The sequence below is a fragment of the Rhinopithecus roxellana genome, chromosome 20, assembly GCF_007565055.1.
Source record: "Rhinopithecus roxellana isolate Shanxi Qingling chromosome 20, ASM756505v1, whole genome shotgun sequence".
In the NCBI taxonomy this organism is placed as follows: domain Eukaryota; kingdom Metazoa; phylum Chordata; class Mammalia; order Primates; family Cercopithecidae; genus Rhinopithecus; species Rhinopithecus roxellana.
In genome coordinates, this window is record NC_044568.1 from 28,668,121 (window position 1) to 28,690,316 (window position 22,196).

The following is a 22,196-nucleotide window of genomic DNA, read 5'->3' on the forward strand; positions in this document are numbered from 1 at the left end:
GAACATACCATGCTCATGGATAGGAAGAATCAATATTGTGAAAATGGTCATACTGTCCAAGGTAATTTATAGATTCAGTGCCATCCCCATTAAGCTACCAATGACTTTCTTCACAGAATTGGAAAAACTGCTTTAAAGTTCACATGGAACCAAAAAAGACCCCACATTGCCATGACAATCCTAAGCCAAAAGAACAAAGCTGGAGGCATCATGCTACCTGACTTCAAATATACACTACAAGGCTACAGTAACCAAAGCAGCATGGTACTTGTACCAAAACAGAGATATAGACCAATGGAACAGAACAGAGCCCTCAGAAATAATACCACACATCTACAGTCACCTGATCTTTGACAAACCTGACAAAAACAAGAAATGGAGAAAGAATTCCCTATTTATTAAATGGTGCTGGGAAAATTGGCTAGCCATAAGTAGAAAGCTGAAACTGGATCCTTTCCTTACTCCTTATACTGAAAATTAATTCAAGATGGATTAGAGACTTAAATGTTAGACCTAAAACCATAAAAACCCTAGAAGAAAACCTAGGTAATACCATTCAGGACATAGGCATGGGCAAGGACTTCATGTCTAAAACACCCAAAACAATGGCAACAAAAGCCAAAATTGACAAATGGGATCTAATTAAACTAAAGAGCTTCTGCACAGCAAAAGAAATTACCATTAGAGTGAACAGGCAACCTACAGAATGGGAGAAAATTTTTGCAATCTACTCATCTGAGAAAGGGCTAACATCCAGAACCTACAAAGAACTCAATCAAATTTACAAGAAAAAAACAAACAACCCCATCAAAAAGTGGGCAAAGGATATGAACAGACACTTATCAAAAGAAGACATTCATACAGCCAACAGAGGCATGAAAAAATGTTCATCATCACTCACCATCAGAGAAAAGCAAATCAAAACCACCAGTTAGAATGGCAATCATTGAAAAATCAGGAAACAACAGGTGCTGGAGAGGATGTGGAAAAATAGGAACACTTTTACACTGTTGGTGGGACTGTAAACTAGTTCAACCATTGTGGAAATGTGTGGCGATTCCTCAAGGATCTAGAACTAGAAATACCATTTGACCCAGCCATCCCATTACTGGGTATATACCCAAAGGATTATAAGTCATGCTGCTATAAAGACACATGCACACGTATGTTTATTGGGGCACTATTCACAATAGCAAAGACTTGGAATCAACCCAAATGTCCATCAGTGACAGGCTAGATTAAGAAAATGTGGCACATGTACACCATGGAATACTATGCAGCCATAAAAAAGAATGAGTTCATATCCTTTGTAGGGACATGGATGCTGCTGGAAACCATCATTCTCAGCAAACTATCGCAAAAACAGAAAACGAAACACCACATGTTCTCACTCATAGGTGGGAATTGAACAATGAGATTACTTGGACACAGGAAGGGGAACATCACACACCGGGTCCTATTGTGGGGATGGGATAGGGGCGAGGGATAACATTGGGAGATACACCTATTGTAAATGACAAGTTAATGGTTGCGGCCCACAAACATGGCATATGTATACATATGTAACAAATCGGCACGTTGTGTGCATGTACCCTAGAACTTAAAGTATATTAAAAAAATAGTTTGAACAAATAATTGAACAAATATAAAACACAGCATATCAAATTTATGGGATGCAGCTAAAGCAATGTTTAAAGAGAAAGGTGCAACATTAAACACTTACATTTAATAAAGTAAAGGTTCCATATTAACAACCTAGTATTTGTCTTTTTAAAAAACTGAAGAAGATAAAAGACCCAAAGTAAGCAGAAGAAAAGGGAGATACTAATAAGAGTGGAAATCAATAAAATTTAAAAAACAGAAAAATAGAGAAATAAAAAAAAACAAAAGTTGGTTGTTTGAAAAAATTAATAAAATTGATAAAAGTCTAGCCAGACTCTCAAAAAAAATAGAAACAATACAAATTACTATTATTTGGAATTAAAGAGAAAATTTCACTACAGATTATATGGATGTTAAAAGTTTAACGAGAAAACACTATGATCAGCCATATACATATAAATTTGACCGCTTAGATAAAATCGTTCAAGTCCTTGAAACCACAAATTACTAAACTTATTCAAGAATAAACAGACAATCTAAGTAGCCCATTATCCACAAAGAAATTGAAATTATAGCTTAAAATCTTCTGAAAATGAAAACTGCAGACTCAGATTGTCTCTCTGTGAATTATACCAAACATGTAAAGAAAATTTTCTACACATGTTGTTCCAAAAACATAGAAGAGGAAGCACTTCTAACTTATTTTAAGATGCCAGAACTACCTTGATCCCAAAACCAGAAAATGACGATACAAGAAACCTACAGACAAATATCTCTCATGAATATAGACACAAAATTCTCATCAAAATATTAGCAAATCCAGTCCAGTAATATATTAAAAGGGTAATGTATCATGGCCAGATGCAGTTTATCCCAGGAATGCAAAGCTGATTCAACATTTGAAAATTAGTCACTGTAATCTTCCATATTAACAGATTAAAGAAGAAAAATTGCATGGTTTTACCAACTGATACAAAAAAAAATCATTTTTAAAAACTCAACATTTATCCATGATAAAAACTCTCAGAAAACTAGGAATAAAGCGAAACTTCTTTAACCTGATAAAGGTTATCCACAAAAAAAAAAAAAAAAAAAAAAAAAAAAAAAAAACTGCAGCCAACATCATATTTAATGGTGAAAAATATTACATGCTTACATCCTAAGATAGGAAACAAAAAAAAGATATTCACTCACACGACTCCAATTTTCCAATTTGTCATGAAAATCCTGTCTTAGGTAACAAGGCCAAAACCAAAAAAAGACACAGAACTGGGAAAGAAAGAAATAAAACATTTTTTATTCATAGATAACACGACTGTATACAATACATAGAAAATCACAAAGAATTCTATCTTCAAAAACACAAAAACAAAATGAGAACTATTGAGTTTAGCAAGGTCAAGAGTTGTCTACATGCCAGATATGAGCAGTTAAAAACTGGAATATTAAAAAATAACATGTACAAAAGTTTTAGGAAAACTAGCTACATAGACATAAATCTAACAAAGATGTATGCAAGATCTGTATGCTGAAAACCACAAAACAATGATGAAAGAAATTAAAGAAGATCTAATAATTGAAGAGACATGCTGTGCTCATGTATTGGAAAATTCAACACGGTTAAGATATCATTTCTCTCCCAAACTGATCTAGATATTTAATGCAATTTCCATCAAAATCCCAGCAGGAATTTTTGTAGATGTAGACAAATTAATTGTAAGATTTATATGGAAAGTCAAAATAGCCAAAAATCTTTTTTAAAATAACAAATTTGGAGAATTTCATACTGTCAGCTTTTTTTTTAACTTTTAGATTCAGGAAATATATGTGCAGATTTGTTATCTAGGTATATTGCATGATGCTGAGGTTTGGAGTACAAATGATTCCATTACCCACGTACTGAACATAGTACCTAACAACTAGTTTTTCAGTCCTTGTCCCTCTTCTTCCCTCCCTTCCCCTTCTGGTAGTCCTCAGTGTCTATCGTTGCCATCTTGATGTCCATTAGTACCCAATGTTTAGCTCTCACTTATAAGTGAGAATATGCAGGATTTGGTTTTCTGTTCCTTAGGATAATGGCCTACAGCTGCAGCCATGTTGCTGTAAAAGAACACAGTTTCTTTCCTTTTTATGGCTGCATAGTATTCCATGGTGTGTATGTACCATATTTTCTGTATCCAGTACACTGTTGATGGGCAGCTAGGTTGATTCCACCTCTTTACTGTTGTGAATAGTGCTGTGATGAACATGCAAGGGCATGTGCTTTTCTGGTAGAACGATTTGTTTTATTTTGGGTAGATACCAGTAATGGAGTTGCTAGGTTGAATGGTAGTTTTGTTTTAAGTTCTTTGAGAAATCTCTAAACTGCTTTTCACAATGTCTGAACTAATTTACATTCCCACCAACAGTCCATAAGCATTCCCTTTTCTCTGCAGCTTCACCAACATCTATTTTTAAAAAATTATTTTAATGATAGTCATTCTGACTTGTATGAGATGATACCTCATTGTGGGTTTTGATTTGCATTTCTCTGATGATTAGTGAAGTGAACAATTTTTCTATATGTTTGTTGGCCACTTGTGTGTCTTCTTTTGAGAAGTGTCTGTTCATGCTCTTTGCCCATTTTTGATAAGAGTTATTTGTTTTCTGATTGTTCAGTTGTTTAAGTTCCTTATAGATTCTTAATATTTGATCTTTGTCAGATACACAGTTTGCAAATATTTTCTCCCATTCTTTAGGTTGTCTGTTTATTCTGTTGATGATTTATTTGGCTGTGCCGAAGCTCTTTAGTTTAATTGGGTTCCACTTGTTAATTTTTGTTTTTGTTGCAATTCCTTTTGAGAACTTAGTCATAAATTATTTCCCGAGGCTGATTTTTAGAGTGGTGTTCCCTAGGTTTTCTTCTAGAATTCTTATCGTTTGAGGTCTTCATTTAAGTCTTTAATCCATCTTGAGTTAATTTCTGTACATGATGAAATGTAGGGGTCCAATTTCATTCTTCAGCATATAGCTAGTCAGCTATCCTAGCACCATTTATTGAATAGAGTTCTTTCCCCATTGCTCATTTTTGCCAACTTTGTAAAAGATTAGATGGCTGTGTGTGGCTTTATTTCTGGATTCTCCATTCTGTTTCATTGCACACTATCTGATTTTAAGACTTACTATTAAGGCCGTAGTAATCAAGATAGTACAGTATTGGCCAAAGATAGCCACATAGATCAATAAAACAGAATGGAGAGTCCAGTGATAAACTCACATAAATAGAGTATATTAATTTTTGCAAAGGCAATTCAATAGAGAAAGAATAACCTCTTCAACAAATGGTACGGGAACAATTGAACACATCTATGCCAAAGAAAGGAAGAAAAAGAGACTTAACTTTTTTAAAAAAGGAAGAAAGGAAAGAAAAAAGAAAGAAAAGAAGGAATGGAGGGAAGGAGGAAGGAGAAAGTACATTGATATATATCTCACACCTTATACAAAAATTAACTCAAAATAGACCACAGATCTTAAATATAAAACTGTAAAACTTTTAAAAGACTACATAGGGTGAAAAACTTTTTGACCTTAGGTGAGGTAAAGAGATCTTAGACATTTTTTATACTAAAAATAAAATAAAATAAAATAAAATTTTTAAAATAAATTTTATTTCTTTATTAAAAAATAAATAAATGGACTTCACTAAAAAGATTTTGCTCTGCCAAAGACACTGTTAAGAGAATGAAAAAACAAACTACAAAAAGGGAGAAGTTATTTACAAATTACATAAGTACTAGTACCCAGAATATTTAAATAACTCAAAACTCAACAATAAAGAAAACAACTCAATTAAAAAGTGAGCAAATATTTGAACACACTTCAGAAAGAAAATATGTGGATGGCAAATAATTACATGAAAAGATGATCAACATCATTAGTCATTAGGGAAATGCAAATTAGGGCCACAATGTGACGCTACTATACGCCTATTAGAATAACTTTAAAAAAGAAAAGGAAAAAACAAGTGCTGCCAAGAATGTAGTAATGAACTTTTCTTACTCATTGCTGGTTGGAAGGCAAAATAGCACATCACTCTGGAAAATAATTGTGGCAGCTTCTTATAAAATTAAGAACACACTTCTTAATATATTATCCAGTCATCTCACTCCGAAGTATATACTCTACAGAAATAGAAACTTGTCTTCAGACAAAATCCTGTATATGAATATTTATAGGAGTTTTCTCTATAACCACTCAAAATTGGAAACTACCTAAATATTCTTCAATGGATTAAAAAACATGGTACACCTGTACAATGGAAAATTACTAAGCAATAAAAAGGAACAAACTACTGATGCACACAGCAACATGAATCTCAAAGGCATTATGCTTGAGTGAAAAAAGCCAGAGACAAAGGTTGCTCCACACTCTAGGATTCTATACATATAAAAAGCAAAAGCGTAAAGACAGAAAACAGATCAGTGGTTGCTAAGGATCAGGACAGGGTGAGGGTTTCACTATGAAGGTATGCAAGAGGGATTTTCTAGGGTGATAGAACTGCTCTGCATCTTGACTGTAGTCACATCTATGTGTTAAAACTCATACCATTGTACACCCCCATAAAGGTGATCTGTTTCACAACTCATAATTTTAAAAAATTAAGCCTCTTGATCCAGACTTCTTCCCACCATACTACACAGTCTCCAAAGGGGCCAGTATAGCTCCAAAGAGGCTATAAGTGTCACTCATAGCAAGGTCCATCACAACTTAACTTTACAGAGTATAATGCATAGCTGTTCAACTTTGTCTCCCAGAAGCAATTTTCTCTCTTAATTACAACTGTATTTTTAATTACAAAAATCTTGCTTTCCCATTTCAGGTGTTCTGGGTGGAAGAGTAATTAATTTGGGTCATAAGAATGCTGTGCTTTCTGCATCCTGCACCTTGGTCATCCCACACTTTCACGGTCTCTGCCTATTTCTAAACCTCATGCCAACACTTCTCATCAGTTAGGCTGCGTGTGGTTGCAAATAACAGCTTTCTGAAAACAATATGGAGATTGTATTATCTCACAGGACTGGAAGTTCAAAGATTTAGCAGTGTAAAGGTTGATTAATTCTATGAACACATGCATATAATCAGGGCTTTACTATCAAGGAAAAAGGCAATGAGGGAGATGGTTTAAGCATTAGACAACCAACAGTGCCTCCTGAATTCTCTCCCCTCTGCCACTATACCCTAATAGTCTTCTTTATTTTTGGGAGGGGTCTCTCTGTCTGTCACCCAGGCTGGAGTACAGTGGCACCATCTTAGCTCACTGCACCCTCTGCCTCCTGGGTTCAAGCGATTCTCCTGCCTCAGCCTCTTGTGTTGTGGGAAGTAAGGGACCCCAAATGGAGGGATCAGCTGGAGCCATGGCAGAGGAATATAAATTGTGAAGATTGCATGGACATTGATCAGTTCCCAAATAATGCTCTTATAATTTCTTATGCCTGTCTTTAATTTCTTAATCTTGCTATCTTCATAAGCTGACAATGTATGTCACCTCAGGACCACTATTGTATAAATTGATTGTAAAACATGTGTGTTTGAACAATATGAAATCAGTGCACCTTGAAAGAGAACAGAACAACAGCAATTTTCAGGGAACAAGGGAAGACAACCATAAGGTTTGACTGCCTGCAGGGTCAGGCAGAATAGAACCATATTTTTCTTCTTGCAGAGAGCCTATAAATGGACGTGGAAGTAGGAGAGATATCACTAAATTCTTCTCCTAGCAAGGAATATTAAACATTAGGACCCTAGGAAAAGAATTGCATTCCTGGGGGGAGGTCTATAAATGACTGCTCTGGGAGTGTCTGTCCTATGTGGTTGAGATAAGGACTGAAATATGCCCTGGTCTCTTGCAGTACCCTCAGGCTTATTAGGGTGGGGAAAAAAATCCTGCCCTGGTAAATTTGAGGTCAAGACCAGTTCTCTGCTCTCAAATCCTGCTTTCTGTTGTTTAAGATGTTTTTCAAGACAATACGTACACAGCTGAATATAGACCCTCATCAGTAATTCTAATTTTGCCCTTTGCCTTGTGATCTTTGATTTTGTCCTTGCCCTGTTCCCTCAGAAGCATGTGATCTTTGCTCTGCCTTTTGCCTTTTGAAGCATGTGATCTTTGTGACCTACTCCCTGTTTGTACACCCCCTCCCCTTTTGAAATCCCTAATAAAAACTTGCTGGTTTTGCAGCTCAGGTGGGTATCACGGATCTACCGATATGTGATGTCACCCTGGCAACCCAGCTGTAAAATTCCTCTCTTTGTACTCTTTCTCTTTATCTCTCAGACTGGCCAACACTTAGGAAAAATAGAAAGAATCTACATTGAAATATTGGGGGCAGGTTCCCCCGATACTCCTGAGTAGCTGGGATTACACGCACCTGCCATCATGCCGAGCTGATTTCTGTATTTTTGTAAAGATGGTTTCACCATGTCAGCCAGGCTGGTCTTGAACTCCTGATCTCAGGTGATCCACCTCGCCCTCCCAAAGTGCCAGGATTACAGGCCACTACACCTGGCCACCCTCATAGTCTTCTAATATTAATAAGTTACTCTTTGCCTAAAGTAACCCACACCCATTTCTGTAGCTTGTAAACAAAGATTCCTAACTGTTGGGCAGATCTGATGAGATGCTGTATCACCATTGAAATGCAAGACCCTGGAGTCAGGAGCATGTTGAACTGCTTACTACACCATATCCCCAGCACCTAGAACACTGATTGGCATATGGTAGCAACAGAAAATTTGATTGTCAACCAACCAATTAACAAAATGACTAAAATATGGGCTGTGTGAGGGCACACATTTTTGTTCATTTTGCTTGCTGTTGAATCCCCAGTGTCCAGAACAGTGCTTAGAACATGGTTATCATTCAATAAATATTTTGCTGCATAAATGTATGCATTTCTGGAGCATCTGCAGTGGGCCTGGCTCTGCACTAAAGTCTGGAAATATAGCTGTAAACAAGCCAAACAAACAATGACTCCCCAGAGATATTTGGGACACACAAATAATTAGCCTTAAGAGCTTGCTTCTAACAGCCACTCTCGGGAACAGAGAATGCGCCTCTGAGAATCCAAGGGCAAACAGGGCCGCTTTCCTCAGCATTGATCTGCCTTTTTGCATTGCCATCTGCTCCCTTCAGGATGTTCCTCAAGAAAAAAAAAAAGAAAGAAACCAAATAAAATTAAAGGTGTTGCCAGATGTTCTCAGCAGAAGCAACGTCTTGGGTGAAAATTTCTGAGGCCCACTGACACATTAATTGGTGCCAGGAGGTTGGGGAGGTCAGAAAGAGGCAGGTATAAATTGCATGTTTTTCTGGAGACAGTCTCTAGGAGGAAGGCTTCACTCCAGGACCCTGGGTAGAGGTCATAGCATCTCAGAGCAGAATATTGACAAAGCCCATCACCACGCTCTAAAACTGCTTAGATGGCACCTTCCCCACTTCACCTCTTGGCGTCCTGAAGGGAAGAATCTGTGGTTCTCTTTCTTGCATTCATTCTGTGGCTGTGAACGCCCTGTCCTATCTGTCTGTTTCATCCAGTTAGCAGATATTCTGGAACCTTCCACCAGGAGGTCTGCTGGGCACTTCTAAATCCATATGTCTGAAATGCAGCTCTCCTCTTCCTCCTCTCCACACCACCCCTTGCCATGCCTGTACTGTGCAACATAGGCAGAGCATGCAGTGTCCTCAATCCTGGCTTATGACATCCTGATTCGCTTCATCCCTCAAGCTGGAAACTACACTCATTTCAAACTTCTCCCCTTGCCCATCTCCTGCATACAATGAACAACCTGTTGTGGCTTCTGATTGCCTCTGCAACCTGCCCCACCAGTCATTGGCTGTCCCCATCTCTCACCTGAACGACCTCTACCATCTTGCGTGTGATTGCTTTGTCCAATGACTCTGCCCTGCCCAGTCATTCCTCATACAACCCCCTAAATTCTCTTTGTGAGGCACCACCCTGGTCTTGCCACTCTCTTGCTCACAAACCTTTAAGGGATTATTTGCTTCCTCCTCAGGGCATCGAGGGTCCATGGTGATCAGAGAGCATCCTCCCCTTCCAGCTCTGTGGCTCTGCTCCTCCTCTGCCCGACACCCATGTCAGCATTCCCCTGTGCTCAGTCCTGCTACAGTACAGATCGCACCACCTGACAATCGCTCACGTGCCCATCTCCTCCCGGCGCTGTGTACTCTTGACAATCTAGGACCATGATTTCATGCATCTCTCTCTCTCTCTCTCTCTCTCTCTCTCTCTCTCTCTCTCTCCAATGGCTTGCTGCTTCCCAAGGCAAACTTCTCCCAGCCAGTTCAGCTGGCTTCACGGTCTTCCTCCCACACATTTGCTCCTAACCCCATCCTATTCCTCCTTTTATTGCCTCTACTTGCTTGCCCCCTTAGACTTTGTTCTTGATACCCTAACCTCATTCATTTTGTAAGCCTACTTCATCCATGCAGCCTTCCTAGTAGGTCCTGCTTATTCTCGTTTGCTCTATTTTTCCAGAGTGGAAGTGCCACATAAGCTGTTATCTTCTCTGTCTGGTCTACTATTCCACCTCCACTGCTTAGAAAAATGTATGTTTTCTAAGATAAGGAAAGATAGGAAAAGAAAAGGAAGGAAAACGAAGGAAAGAAGGGATAAAGGAAGGAAGGGAGGGAGGCTGGGAGGGAAGGGGAGGGGAGGGAAAGCTGGCCTTCCAGCACTAAAATGTTGCTACATCCTAGTCTTTGTTTTTCCTTATTGTTTGTACATTTGTCTAGCCTACATAAGAGGTCAGAGAAAGGAGAAAAATCATTATTGCTTGAAGTGATCAGAGGCATTACTATTTTCCAGGCATAGGCAGGACTCACCATGCATATACCAATTCAATAAATATTTACTGAGCACCTACTCATGGCGCTAGACACTAGGTACAGTGGTAACCAAGACAGACACATGGCCCCTGACATGAACGATGTGATAATTCAGCAATCAAGAGTGCTGGGGTAAGGGAAGAAGCAGAGGCATTTAGTTGGCATGCACTAGTGGAGCTGTATTGGTTGTTAAGATACTAAAATAAGTCCAGACTCTTTTTAAAATAGCTACTACCTTGAGCTCCCCGAAAAACTCCTCTGCAACCTCCACTGCCCTGGGCCATCTTCTGAGAGTCTCAGATCTCCCTGCAGCTTGAAAATTGAAAGGTTCACACCTGGCAGAGTAGGGCCTGGGTTATATAACTGACTGGCATTTGTTCTAATTCCATGGTGCCTTTTGGCATATAGGTTGTTACATATTTTGAATGTCACCTATGGGTGGAAGGACAACTGGGATGTCAGGGTGGGTTAATCCACGAGGACTTGGCCCTGTCTGCCCTTTTTCCAAGAGTGCTTTTTTAACCTCCTCTCCATATGAGAAATAAGAACCTAAAGGCAAGGTGATTTCACCATGATGACCAAGGCATAAACATTACCCAGGAACTCAATTCAAAGTTAAAAACAAGCCAAATTCCAATGTGGAGAATCTAGGTGGGGATGAGCTTATTAAAGAGCTCAAGGCCATGGTAAGAAATTTGCAAGTGAAAGTCAACACCAAGGCTTGGATCTTTTCCTCAAGGTAGGCAAACTTCTGGAACTTTCATTTTATTTTTGTATAAATGCCAATATCCACCTTGTGATATTATGTTATAATTTTGCAAAATGTTTTCATTGGGAGAAACTGGTCAAAGTATACAAGTAATTGCTCTGAATTATTTCTGACAAATGCATGTGAATCTACAATTACCTCACTAATCATTTCGATTAAAAAAAAAAAAACTTAAATTAAGTAGCTTTCTTCTCATACTGAAGACCTGGTAAGAGACTGGCAGGGTCTTCTATAAATCGAATGGTAGGCCAGAGAGGGTGTGTGGGATTGGGAAGACCAGAGGTCCTCCCACTAAAAAGGCAATAGGGGGCCTAGGGCAGCTGTAAAAGCATCCCCACCTGAAGGCTCCAGTAACCCAGGCTCAGACTCCAGTTCTGATGTCCCATCTGCTAGGACCACCAGCATTGTGGCCCCTTCAGATTCTTTGCTGGCCCTTTTAGTGTGCAAAGGATATCAGTTGTCTTTGCCTGCCTAACAACCCTTCCATCCTGCAAGAGCAAACTGCTTCTGCTGGTGAATTCTCCCTTCCCATGCCACATGTTTGTGGAGCAGCTGCCAATCCCACTGCCCTGCCCAGTGGGGCAAGGAAAGGACATAAACACGGGCCTGGCTAATCATAGTCTACTTCCCCATAGGCAGCAATCTCTGGTCCAGGATTAGCCTAAAGACCAGAGCTGGATCAATCAGAGTCCATCGTGGATTTTTCCCTCCCATGGGCCTGGAGAAACACTCTTTCTTTTGACGTTGCTGAGTTAGATGATGCAAGCCTGGATCTGGGCAAGGAAATGCCTACTCTCCCTGCATTGCAGGGACAGAGTCCATCGGTGCTAGTAGAAGCGATGGTGGCCAATATGAAGAGAAACCATGAAATGAGAGAGAGAAACAGAGGAAGTAAACAACCTTATCTGAGCCTCTGGAGACCGTAGTCTCCAGTTACATAAGACAGTGCATCCTGTGCACTTGAGACAGCTTGCATTGGGTTTCTGTCACTAACCCATGGCTTAACCTTTCATGAAGCAGATCTGTGAACTTATACTGACATCCTCAGCACACAGCATGGACCAGTTGGTCCCAGCAAAAACCTTCCAATATCTTCCCCATGACCGTGATACTGAAACAAACAAACATGGTTTGTTTCTAACAGAGACAAACCATCAGTTCCATGGATGATAAATGGATGAGACTGCAGAAGGGCTACGCCAAGGCAAGATGCGGCATCCAACTCTTACATACACATAGATCCTGCACTAAGATCCTTGCAGTCCTTCCGCTGAGGCAGTTGGCTGTTCCAAAAGATTAATATTGTTTACATGAGCTACTAGTGTCTATGCAAAAAAAAGATGAGCCTGGCAGAGAAGAAGATTTGATGTAAACAACTCCATCTCTATCTCAGAGTAGAGATTCCTGCTCTTGGCACTCATTTCTGGGGTAGTTTGCCAAATACCTACTAGGTGTGAACAGCATCCTAGGCACTGTGGGAATGGAGAAAGATAAGCAAGACTGGAGTCTTTCCATCAGGAACATGGGCTATTTGGGAGGACGGGCACCAACAATAGATATAGCACAGTGAGGTTAAAAGCAGGGTTCTGGAATCAGAAAGTTTAGGTTCAGAATCCCAGCCTGGCTCAACCTATGAGCAACCAGGAACCAGACGTAGACATCAGCCACATTTCTTTAGCATGCAACAAAGACTCCGTGTTTTTATGTCTCAGTTTTCTTCTCGGTGAAGTGAGAATAACAACAGTGCCTATCTCAGTGGCGCGGTGAGGACTGAATGGGATAACACATGTAAAATTCCTGGCAGATAGTGCATACTTGGTAAATGCTATCTGTATCATTTTTATCATCATCATCACCATCGTCATCATCATCAATCATTAGTACTCTCATTATCACCAATACTACAGTGAGGACTTCAGAATAAACCATGAAGGAAGCCAGAGTTCTGTGGGAATAAGGAGAAGAGAACATAACTGGGGGGTCCCAAGAGGCATTCTGGAGGAGGTGCCATGAGCTGGACCTGGAATTATAGATAGGTGGTGGGGAGGATGTTCTCAGAGCTACAAGGCCAGAAGGCATTAAGACTAGAGCCAGAGTCATTTCTGCTTTTCTAACCACCTGGGATTTAGCATAGGCCATCTCATAGAAGCAAGAGAGCTACCCAAACTCCCAAGAACCCAAGGTCTGAACCACATTATTGCGTATGATCTTGGACTTGCTGCTAGGTCTACAGTTTGGTCCTAAGGCCTGAGAGGGCTCATGTCTTGCCCCCAAAATCCTGAAGTGGAAGGAAGGGGCAACCTGCCTTTTCCTCTCTGAGCCAGAACTTCAAGCCTCATGGTGATGTGCTCCCTAAACCCCCTGTTCAATCCTGTTCTCCAGACAGCTTCACTGTCCAGCTTGAACAGGTCCTATCCAGCACAGCCCTCAGCATGGTGCCTGGCATGTGGCAGACTCTCAGCACATGCAAGATCAATAAATGAACTCCTTGAGCATACTGTAGCCTCACTTAACCCTGAGCTATAGCCTCTATGACTGGTGATAAGACACATGAAATCTTGGCTGGTCCATGGGTCTTCTGACTCATTCCTATCTGTGGGCAACCAGGTGCCCAGAAATGGACAGCAGGCCCTCTGGGGATATGCTTTCACCTCTAGGTGGTTTCCCTTCTGAGAGCCTCAAGAGTCTCCACTTGGCCACATGACTTTAGAAGTACTTGGAAGGGAGTCCTTATCAGAGAAAGTCTTAGGTAATGGCTATCCATCCGCACCCTCACCCAAACACACACACAATCTAAGGTAACTCAGTGGATATCTGTTGTTTCTGCCTGCCCAAACTCATTCTTCTCTTGTTCTGGCAATGGCTACTCATCCGTGCTCTGAAGACAGACCTGTTCCTCACTCTTCCTCTGTGTGGTTAGGGTGTGGCTGACACCTATCCCCACTTATTCCATAGGTGGGCACTTAACCTGGGCTTACCCAATCTTCACATTCCATCCCCCTGGCCACAGTGATTGCTTCAGGGGTAAAGAAGTGATCCCAGCTGGTTCAATAAGGTAAAGACTTGACACTTAGATGGAACTATTGGGACCAGAAGCTATCTTTACAGACATGGGCCCATAGCTGCCTGCAGACAATTTGGTACCTTGTAAGGACAACCTGTCCCAGGGTGAGGCCAACACGGAGGAGAGCAGAACTGGGATATGATCAAGGAGCATTTGAGTGGCTGGAGCTAGCCATGCCTGAAGCTGACATAACTTGGTAAGACAATACTCTTTTTTGCTTAACCCAATTTAAGTTGCGTTTTCTGTTACTTGTGACTGAATGAGTCCTAATGGCACAAATAAGGCAGCAAGAAGGCCACTCATGTGTCCAAGAAAACCCTGTCTTGAACCCTAGATCAAAGAGGTTTTGTTCTTGGGAACTTGTCTTTTCTGCTCATTCAACAAATATTCGTCAAGCCCCTGTGAAAGAATTGGGAAGATACTTTTAATCTCAAAAATCGCAAGAATGATTGGTGCAGCTGGTATTCTGGGTAGTCAGGGATGGATCTCTGAGGAGGTGAGTGGTGAGACCTGAGGAAGTAAAGACATGCACAGCGGTTTAGTCAGGCAAGAACACGACATGTGTCTTGGATTTGGGCTTCTGGCACTGTAACTCACCAGCTGCATGATCTTGTTGGGTAGGCATCTAGAACCCTCAGTTCTTCTACTTTTAAAATTGGGATATTAATTGGCCAGGTGCAGTGGCTTATGCCTGAAATCCCAGCACTTTGGGAGGCCAAAGTGGGCAGATTACTTCAGATCAGGAGTTCGAGACCAGCCTAGCCAACATGGTGAAACCCTGTCTCCACTAAAAATGCAAAAATTAGCCAGGCATGATAACCCATGCCTGTAGTCCCCGCTACTCGGGAGGCTGAGGCAAGAGAATTGTTTAAAGCCAGAAGGCAGAGGTTGCAGTGAGTTGACACTGTACCACTGTACTCCAGCCTGGACAACAGAGTGAGGCTCTAACTCAAAACAAAAAAAAGTAGAGGAATATTAATATCTGTTCCACTGAAGCCAGCTGACTCTTGTACAAGCAAGCAGGCAAACAAACAAACAAAAAGTGATCTGAATTGTTAAAAGAAATATATTTTTGAATGAGACAAAATCATTATATAAATTGACATGAGGCACCTTAACTTCTGACCAACATAAAGTAACAGAGACCAGATTCATCTTCCCACCTTAAACAACTAAGAAACCAGACAAAATATATGGAACAATTTGTATGCCCTTGTTCACAGTATCATTATTTATAATAGCTAAAATACGGAAGCAACCCAAGTGTCCATCAACAGATGACTAGATAAGCAAAATGTGGTACATACATTCAATGGAATATCACCCATCTTTAAAAGAAAGGACATTCTGACATGCTATAACATAGCTGAAGCTTGAGGACATTGTGCTAAGTGAAATAAGCCAGTCACAAAAAGACAAGTACTGTATACTTCCACTTACATGAGGTAGTTAGACTAGTCAAATTCATAGAGACAGAAAGTAGACTCATGTTTTCCAGGGGCTAGGGGGTGAGGGAAATGGGAGAGTAGTATTTAACAGGTACAGAATTTCAGTTTTCCAAGGTGAAAATAATTATGGACGTAGAATGTGGTGATAGTTCCATAGCATTATAAATGTGTTTAATGTCACTGAACTGTGTACTTAAAAATGGTTAAAATAGTAAATTTTATGCTATTTATGTAAATTTTCTGTATATGTATATTTTACCACAATAAAAAATTTTTAAATGTGGAACAATAATGTTCAGACATTGGACTACAAGCAATGCAAGATTCCTGATAAAGAAACAGATGTAGTGAGCCCTTCAATTCTGTCAGCTTATTGCCTGGAAAGGGTTTTCAGGCTGCAGTGCAGGGAAGGCCATTCCAGGCAGAGCTCAGTGGTCTCTCTGAGTTGAAGAGATACAACTGGAAGTTTGGAGAAGGCAAGGGAGCTAGAAGTTTGCAGAACAGAGTACCACAGAAGACATCTGCACAGAAAGAGGATTCCGGTGATTCCCCGTCTAGTGTTCTGCATAGTACTGAACTGCATATGCATGTGAGGGGGATGTTGAAGGGTGGGGAAAGATCCACTGGACATGAGCAGGCAGAGCAATTACTAGAGCTCCAACAGAGTTTGGAATGATTCACATTCCCAACAGCCAGAGTGGAGAAGACTCATACTACATAGTGCATCAGGGAGAGTACTCAGAAAGGGATTGCCTCACTAATAAGACCAAACTAGCTCTAAAGATTAGTCTGATACAAGCTAACAAAGTTTTTTGAAGCAAGTCTTAATGAGATCGAACAATTTTCAAGTACCTTAAATAAATTTTAGAACAAAGCTCACAAACACTGAACTGAATACAAAAAAATCCAGCTCAAAACAATGTAAAACTCACAACGTCTTATACTCAGTCAAAAATTACCAGACAAAGAAAGTGTCAGGAAAATACAACACACCCCTGCACCCCCAAAAAACAGCAAAAACAGATCCAGAAATAACACAGATGAATATAAATGGTAGACAAGGACATTAATTAATAGAGCTATTATAAATGTACTGTATGTGTTCAAGAAGGTAGCAGAAAGCATAAGAATAATAAGAACAAACAGGGAAAACATCAAGACCCAAATTGAACTTCTAGAGATGAAAAATAGTGTTTAAAATGAAAAAACAAAAAGTACTTGAAAGAATTAAAATTGATGTGAAGGAGGTGAGGAGCATCCGAGTTGAGGGTACTTTGTAGAGATAGAATGAAACAAAACTGGGATAGGAAAGATGGGATTGTACGTAGAGCATCAGCAGCATTTCAGTCCCACAGCACATCAGCCAGCCATCTGATTTCAGGTCATAATCTGCAAAACCATATACAATGGGCCAGTGTAAATCAGTGTCAATGCAGGAGAAGGAATGTCACAAGCATCATGAACCTATGCTTCCTGAAAGACCCATGGACTGAACCACAATTCCAGCTCTGCCTGAGATTACTTTTGCCTGCTTCTAAGAATGAGCAGAAAGCCCACTAGCTAATTGCACCTTCTTCCTTCTCTCCCTCCATCAAGATCTCCATGTCCCTCTTCCGCTCACTCTGCCATCACTCAGGAGTTAATTTCACATTGGCCAAAGATAATCAGAGGTACCAGGACTCTGACACACACAGCCGTGGACAGGATCTTACACAGAGGCTACTGCCAATATTTAAATGCTGAAACAACATATCCAGGAACTGTATCAATGCAGATCCCTCTCTAATGAAAAAATCCTTGCTAATGAAACTCTGATAGCTGGTTTAAAAAAAAAAAAGTAAATAGAAAAACCTGTCCTGCTACTGGCCCTTCAGCAACAGCACCAGGAAGTCGCTCAGAATCTACCCAGAGAATCTACTCCACATTTGCCAAGAAGATGCCCTTGTTCTAATTCCATTCAGCCTGGAAGCTCCAGGGAATACTCAGATCCCTAGAGACAGAAGCAATATAAAGGCAGCCATTTCTCTCTGAAACAACAATTTGTATTTTCATATCTTTGATACACAGTCTAATACTCAAATCAATAGGCCAGTGGAGATTCACCTAGTGCAAGTTTAATAAGGAAAATTGTTAACAACAACAACAAAAAGATTTGGAAAGCTAGAGATATTACCTGCAGCTGTGTTAGATTGTGACGATGGGGTTAGGTTTGGCTCTTTCTTTTTTCTCCAGTGTAATGAAATTGAGAAGCCAAACCTCTGAGTTCATTATAATCATATAGAAATTGGAGCTTCTGGCTGCTTTCTGCTCCCTTTTACCCCTCCTACCTTTACCCCAATCAATACAACAAGTTTTATCTTCTCTGATGAAAGCTCAACTTTATGGCTATTTTTGCAAGTTAGGCTTCTTCAAGCCTGGTCCAGCTTTGCAGATCTGCATAGGTAATAGACTGTTGGGGTGAGGTGGCATGGAGGAGTGGAAACAGAGAAGAAAATTGGATGGCTATGGCTGTAGTCCAGGTAAAGCAAATTAGAGGCATGGGTTTTGGAAACCCAAAGCAAATGTCCCAGGGGGTGGGTGGACAACATGGATGAAAACAAAATCTGTAAAACAGAGAAGCCCCACAAGGTTGAGAAGAACAAAGAAGTTGGGCAACAGGTAGAGGATTGTTCTTGCAGAGCTCTTTCCTTATCCCATCACTGTGGCCTCCCCTTGAAGATGACATGATTTCCTGATGCCAAGGTGCTCTAAGTGCTCTAGGATATGGGCTCAGTGCTGATGGAGTTACAGTGAAGAGTTAAGCTCCATTCACAAAGACAATGGCCCTGGCATCTTTAGGAATAAGAAATGTGGCCATGCAGCCTCCAAATTAATGTTTGATTGGAACAACTATATTTCAGCCTCTATCCATTCAATAAATATTCATTTATTTATGTGTATATATATACACTGTGTTCTTACTGTGTACCAGGCATTGTTCTAGGCCCCAGGGATACGACAGTGAACATTATAGACTAGCTCATGGAGCTTGCATTCTGGTAGGAGGAAGTAGAAAATAAATAGACAAACAAACAAGTAAGCAAGAAAACATCAGATAGTGAGGATGTTATAGGGAAAATTGTAAAAGGGCTACTAAATCATGGAATAGCATTTCTGAAAGGAAAAAATAGTGGTGGGGAGGAGGTAGTATTTTAGCTGAGATTAAATGAAAGGAAGGAGCCACTATGTGAAGATCTGGGGCAAAGTCCTTCCAGACAGAGGAAATTGCAAATACAAAGACCCTTAGGTGGAAAGAAGTTTTGGTTGGAAGAATAAAAATGAATGTCTGTGTGGTGAGAAAGTAGTGAGTAAAGGGAGAGTGATATGAGACAGTTAAAAAGTTAATCAAAATGAGTAACATGTTGATTACTGTGTAAGAACACGTGGGTTTTTATAGAAAGGAATTGTGTTAGGAAACAGTTGTCCTGAGTTATGTTTTGGAAAGCTCTTTCTGGTTGCTGCATGGGTAGTGGACTGCTGGAGTGGGATAGCATGGAGGTGTGGAAGCAGAGAGGACAGTTAGAAAGCTCTGACTGGAAAGCTACAGCTGTACCCCAGGCAAAGGGTGATGGACATTTGAATTAGGATGGGAGCAGAGAGAGGGTTAGAAGTGGTTGAATGGGGTATATTTTGGAGGTAGAGGTAATGGGATCGGCTGGTGCATGTGGTAGCGAAGAAATTTCAGGAGAGGATTCAGGGATGGTGCTTAGGTTTTGGCTTTGAGCAGCTGGTTGATTGGATGTCTTGCCCACTCCTGAGATGAGGAAGACAGGAGAGAAATCAAAAGTCCTGACTTGAATGTCTAGCACTGAGATCTTTATTTGACACTCAAGCAGAGATGTCAGGAAGGTACTTGGATACAGGCATCAAGAGCTGAGTTGTAGAGACCTAAATTGTCTGAAGCAGCCTTCTAACCATCTAGCTCTGAATTCCACTCCCTCATTCAGCTCAGTGTTCATGTGCTCAGCAAGCACCCGGGGAGTGTCTACTGTGCTCTAGGACCTAGGCTCAGTGCTGATGGAGTTACAGTGAGGTGAGCAGGGCTTGAGGCAGGACCTGTCCACTCAGCCCTGGATCTTTGGTATATAATGGGGCTATCTAGATTTTATTTTTCCTGCTGAATGGCCACCCCAGTGAATATCAATGTTCTACTTGTTTATTCCAGGATTTTTCTCAGTTTGGTGTCTATACAGAGCACCCTTGACATAACTAACTCCGTCTTAGAAAAAGACTCCATTTTATATTTCATAGGGCACTTTGCCAACAAGGATAAGATGTTTCACTTAAGAAACAAATAAAAAAAAAATAAAGACTGCATCCAACCAGATAAGGATACACACAAGTGCACTCTCCCATGATCAGTTCTCGCCAGAGGACTCTGTGACTATAAAAGAGCAGGCCAGGCCGGGCGCAGTGGCTCATGCCTGTAATCCCAGCACTTTGGGAAGCCAAGGCGGGGGGATCACCTGAGATCGGGAGTTCGAGACCAGCCTGACCAAAATGGAGAACCCCCGTCTCTACTAAAAATACAAAATTAGCCAAGTGTGGTGATACATGCCTGTAATCCCAGCTACTTGGGAGGCTGAGGTAGGAAATTGCTTGAACCCAGGAGGCGGAGGTTGCAGTGAGCCGAGATCTCACCTTTGCACTCCAGCCTGGGCAACAAGAGCAAAACTCCATCTCAAAAAAAAAAAAAAAAAAAAAAAAAGAAAAGAAAAGAAAAGAAGAGCAGACCTTCCGCAGCTCGAAATGGCAGCCTTCACTGGCACCATCTTGCAGTGATAAGAACTGGCCTCGGCCAGAAGGCTCTGCCACATCCAGGACTCTTCTTTGCAAGACAGAGGGACCTATGGAAGCAGTACCAGCCAGGACTCCTTTTGTCTTCTTCATTCTCCCTGGACTGGCTCATTAACCTTTTCTCCCCTTTTTCCTCTTTGTGTTAAATGTTATTTTGTTTATTGTGGAATGTTCAATCTAGAACATTTGTATATTAAGCATACTATTATATATGGTTTGCAATATTGACTGACTTGAGGAATGTCTTGACCCTGTGTGCTTGTGGGCTCTGACTCCTGAGTGAACAGGAAGTCCTGAAGAGAAGAGAATTGTCTCCTTGGGAACTCCATGGAGGTTGTGGCTTTTGTGATTGAAGCAGCATCAATAAAAACCTGACATTGCAGAAAGACACAAACATGCATGGACCTGGTTGTCTCTAACACAAACATGCATGGACCTGGTTGTCTCTAACCTTGCACTGCTCATGACCATGTCCCAGAGGCTCCCTTGGGAAAGAATCTCAATAAGTCTTCTCCAAGTGTTTGCCTAGACCAGCTTGATTACCTCCAGTGATGGAGCACTCACTATCTGTGCTCTTTGAAGAGATCTGAGAGGTCTCTGGAATTAGGATTCTCAGGGGGAAACAGAAAGCCTGGGGTCAAATTGCCAGCATTTGCAGCTAAGTGATAAATCTGGGAATTGTAAGCAGCCAGGAACCTTTAAGAAGGCCTTTATGGAGGGTCTGCAGAAAGGCTCCATGCTGCCCCCAGGGGCTTACATGTAGCAGCCCTGTGCACCTCTGACCAACTCACACCTAGAAACAGTTGGATTATGGCCTCAGCTCCAGTGCTTCTTAAAGAGGGTGACAAGGGCAGAATGTATAACTTCATATTGGAGACAATTTTTCTCACGTTCCCAGGTGTCCGTAGAGATGGGTCTTGACTAAGATTTATTACCTTCCTGAGACTGGCAGAGCCACATGCAACACCCACAAGCTTTATTTGTGGATTGTCTTCCCTTTATGGCCAGAAAAAAAAAAAGTCCAATCCTCCCAGCTCCATAGATGAAGAGAAGGAAAACCAATCACAGGGACCCCCTTATTGGTTCCAGGAGGTCTGCCTGGGCCTGTCCGCATCCCACCCATGGGGCATCAGCTGTGCCCCCCACCCGCCTCCCTCAGCCCCCTCTGCTGTCACATCTCAGCTCTCCTGAGTCACCCAAGCTTTAATTTGGGCTAATCTCCACTCCTGACTCAGGTAGGGGTGGTGGTGAAAAATCAAAATGAGGACACAAGCTGTCAGGAATAAGACAAGAGAGACTTGTCAGTCTAATCAACTTTATTAGCAGTGAGTCACAGGAAAGCCTCCAGCAGCTTCCCCACTTTTCCTTGATGCCTCCCTTTAGTCTCTATGAAGTTGCCAGCAAAGCAAATGCAACCAAGCCAGGGCTCAATTAGCACGGAAGAGGTGGGAGCGGGGGAAGCTGTGTGGCACCCCCAGGGGACAGCACAGATACTGCTGTGATCAGGGCCGGCAGGAGGGAGGCAGCTGCCTGGCTGCTTCAGGTGAGGGGCTGAGGGTCTTCTCCCCCTGCGGAGGGGGAGGCTGTGAGGTTTAG